Source organism: Notamacropus eugenii, chromosome 5, assembly GCF_028372415.1.
Source record: "Notamacropus eugenii isolate mMacEug1 chromosome 5, mMacEug1.pri_v2, whole genome shotgun sequence".
In the NCBI taxonomy this organism is placed as follows: Eukaryota; Metazoa; Chordata; class Mammalia; order Diprotodontia; family Macropodidae; genus Notamacropus; species Notamacropus eugenii.
The window spans coordinates 365,696,737-365,701,434 of record NC_092876.1 but is presented as its reverse complement, the minus strand read 5'-3'; positions in this window follow the sequence as shown (position 1 = coordinate 365,701,434).

Below are 4,698 nucleotides of genomic sequence, written 5' to 3'. Positions count from 1 at the left end.
TTCTCTACTATATAAAGAGGTCTGTGTTAGACATGAGGATTTAGACACAGCTGCCTGAATGGAGACCCAGCTAGCTGGGTAACTCAACTCCTTTTCTCCTGTCTGTCTCCCCCTCCCCTTCCTTCTCCTCTCCAAAGGAAGGTAAATTTGTATGGCCAGAGGATGTCCAGTTAACTTGGGGTTTACTGGCCAGATTCCTTGCCTTGCTTTGTCTTGCCTTTTCTTTCCTTTCCTTCCCCTTCCCAAAACCTTAAACCTAATGCACTCTGAAGCCCATAGATTGGACAACACTAGCTTATTCACAGAATGGGCGTTACCTCACCGTAAGTGACTATCTGAATGGACCTTGGCCTAAAAGGGTCCTGGGCCATCTGCAATCATCCTGATGAATATCTGGTCACTGGATTCAGATGACTGCAGAGGAGAAGTGAGGCTGGTGACCTTGCACAGCTCTCTCTCACTCAAAACAAAGTCAAGTGCAAGTCATGTCATCATTTCTCTAATGGCATGGTCTTCTTTGGCAACAAAGGATGAACACAACAAGACCTGAGGACTAGAATTTACTATCATGGAACTTTCAGCCCAATAAGCAGATAGGATGAAAAATGGAGAACTAAAATACATAAATCTGATACTTTTATCAGGTGAGGGCAACAGGCCTCTGGGGACTTGAACAACCAGTGCAAGCAGTACTTGGTAGAGTAAGTCCAGACTGTGTGCTACACATGGAATGTAAAAACTAAAAATTAAAAATAAATCCTTGAGGAAGATCTCCAAGATGTTGGGATTGGTCCTATTTTGAAGAATATAAAAAAATACAAAGAATGTGGAAGTATATAGGAGTTTTGATCTATCCCTCCGTCTACCCATATAGATAATGTCAGATTTCTTTTGGCCTCCCTAAACCCTAACCCTTTAAGTTTAAGACAGTGTGTTCTGCATACAACAGACTTCAACAAATATTTTTCTCAGTAGTCTTGCTTTTTCTTGGCATCTCGACGTCTCTCTTGTGTAAGGCAAAGAATGTTGAAGTAAGAGCTAGGTGACCTAGAAGTCTTGGTTCTCCCATTAAATAGAATCATAGATCTAGAGCTAAAAGGGACATCAGAAGCCATCTAAACTAATCCCTCCTTTTATAGATGAACTCAAGTGACTTGCACAAGGGTGGCACAAGTCACAATCAGCAGAAGTGGGGTTTAAAGTGGGGTTCTTTAATTATTTTGTTTTGACTTCCCCAATTATAGTTAGTTTGAGCAATTTCCTTTCTCTCTTTGGACCTTGATATTTTTTTTTTCATTTATAAAATGATTAGACCAATGGTTCGACTTAAAAAAAAAAATCTCCATATTCTCCTCTATCTCTAAAATTTAATGGATTTCCTTTTTTTAGAAATACATATTCTTACTATTGGTCTGTAAACATTTTAGGAACTTATTAAGAAATTATCTTATCTTTTCTATAACTAGTTAGAGAAAAAGAAGTCTAAAATCCTATGATTTCTGAACCAAGATCATTCATATTCTTCTGACTTACTATGATGTAGACTATGTGACAGCCCAATGGCAGGACCTCTTTGAGGGGTAATAATTCTGTCGTGTTTATAAAAGACATTAAAAAATTCAGATGATTAACATGACACGGAGGGATAATGTTCTGATATTATTAAGAAAATTTATTTTGGCTTTACAGAAAACAGAGTTGAATAATTTTGATAGTATAAATCTGAGTCATTTTCTCCTGTTTTCTCCACCTTCTATATCAAGGCAACAGGGGACTGGTAAATGGGAGCCCAAGCCTCAAAGCATACTCAGTGTGCTCTGCCTGTTGCTAAGTCACATGGGGAGCCACATGTGGAAATGCATGATGAAACATAATGGAAGGGACCAACCTCACATTCAGAGTATGTGCAGGGTATTCTGTGATTGCTCCCCATCCATTTCCTATGTGGTGAAGAAAAGCCTTTTAATTGGCTAATGAAATGGAAATGAGTGAGAATAGACTCAAATGGGGTAGGTGGAAAGAGAGGGTGAGGAGAGGAGAGCAAAAGAGAAGGGAGAAGAGGGGAGGGGAGGAAAGGAGAGAAAGAGAGAGAGAGATTGAGATTTCACCTGGTATTAATGAAGGAAAGAACTGTCGTAAGCCTCTGGCTAGGGAGTTTAAGTAGTATCAGTTGCCATTCCCCACCCAGATCAACTTATGGCAATAAAGGCAGGGTACATCTATTTCTTTGACTTTTAGCATTTGTTCTTTCCTGCTCGTGTGTGAATGAGAGCTAAAATGGGATTGACAAGGATGTGGCTTCTGAGCTTAGAAAGGTCACATGAATGAACATATGCCCAGAAGCCAAAATCATGAAAGAACCAGTCCTGAGGAGGAACATGATTCACCCATCCCAATAGTGGATCAACCCAGCAGTCAAGACACAGTGTCCTGAAAATAAGGGAGTGACACCTTCATTCACTATACTACACCAGCATGTCAACCTAGTGGTTGAAGTGTTTTGTAATCACCACTTTGTCTTAATCTATCCTCTTTAGGGACCAAACTGGTGTGCAGAGAGATGACACTCCTTATTTTGGGGGTGGTTGTACCTTCATTCTTACTATATCTTTCTTGCACTTAGAGTACCTGAATAGGCCAGGGTCTCCCATTGCATCCTGGGTCTTCTCCAGTCATCCTGATGAATATCTGGTCACTGGATACAGATGGCTCAGGAGGGGAAAGTGAGGCTGGTAACCTTGCACAGCCCTCCCTCACTCAAAACAAAGTGCAAGTCATGTCATCATTTCTCTGATGTCATGTTCTTCTTCGAAAACTAAGAACAGACAGACAGATCTTTCTTGTAAGTATTCCTCTGTAAAGCTAATTGATATTATTTGTTTATAAGTGATATCAAGGAGACATAAATAGGTTAAATTACATTGGGGTTCTAATTACTGGTAATCATATTTTCAGTGAACATACAAGATGTTGGTTTGAATCAATAGCACTAGAAGAATCCCACTGCCCCTCAGAGTACCCTTAGAACACTTTAAAAGTAGCCAGCCATTTCCCATGTAACTGAGCTGCTAATTCTTGCATAGGTTAATAGAGTAAGCTCAGTGTCTCTCTACATCAGACAGCAATAACTCTGAGAGTCCTCCCCTAATCCAGAGGCTACTTGAAGTCTCTAACATTGGGATACCATACTTTGCTCAGCAGATTTGTCAAATATTTCACAAATAATCAGTATGACTGACAATGTTAGAAATGTACCACAAAGCCAAATATAATGGCTGGTGAAGATTCAGGGACATTCTGTTTGACTTCAGAGCCTTTATATTTATTCCTCACCATGAAGTAATAACAATTCTACCAGAATGCACTCTTAAATCAAAAGTAGAAACCCTACCTTTTTTTGCAACCTGATTTTACTCAAAAACCTTTTATCAGTGAACCATCAGATAACAAAATGTGATTGAGAATAACAGTTCGATTATCTGCATCAACTAAGGATTTAACAACCCAGATAATGGATTTTTTCTGAATAATCACTTTCATCAGATTTGAGCAGATGTGTCATAAAGGGATGAGATGGGAGGTTGGTCTTGGAAATAGACTCATGGAAATAGAAGTCTGAAGGTCAAGAAGGAAAGGAAGACCTGTGTAATGATAAAAGAAAGAAGATATTCACAAGACCTGGAGGGAATGGAGACAAAAGAAAAAGTTTTTGAGTCTTCCAAATGAATAGGACTTAGTTGATAATTGGCAATATTTGATAGGGAGGGTACTTAATACAAAGCTCACAGGCTCTGGAGTTTTTACACATTATCTCATTTTTATCTTTCCAAATGTTATGAGATAAATAGTTAAAATATTACTATATCTATTTTATAGAAGAAGAAGCTGAGATGCATGGCAGCTAATTCTCTAATCAAGGAGACATATCTCGTTAAGTGCCAAAGCTGAAATCCATATCCAGATCTCCCCGCAAAAGCAGCATATTTTACATTTTCCCACACTGTATTGCAAGAAAAAAACTAGTATCATGAAAGACAAATGAAGGGGAAAAAAACTGGTTATTGAGATCATTTTATTTTGGACTTGCCTTCAAGAGCAATAGCTACTCTTTAGTGATCATAAATTTATAGGAATACATATTCATAGAGATGTATAGATTATCTTAATACTTAAAAAAATATAATCCCATGCAAAAATATAAACCATATGATAAAGGTGTAAGTCCACGCTTTATACTTACATAACAATATTTACATATCTAAATATGTATATACATATATAGTAATATTTGTAGTCCCTCCATATACATATATATGCATACACACATAAATGTATATGTGTGTATGTATGTATGTGTGTGTGTATATATATATATATATATATATATATGTATGTATGTATGTATATAATTTCCCTCCTTAATGTTCAATAGTTTTGGAAAGAGCATATCTCTTCCCTTTTCCTTCACCAAGACATCTCATCTCAAGCATTTTTAATATACACAACTCAGCTGCCCAAAGGATATAATGGTAGATTGAGAGATAATTTGAAAAGAGTAGAGTTTATCTCTCCCCCATCATCCCCTCCTCCACAGCAATCTCATCCCACCTCCTTCTCTCGAGTTTCTAGAAGAGCTGGTTCCCTGGAAGAGGAAATGATTGACTTCTGCTAAAAATTAAGAAGTACATACAACATAGA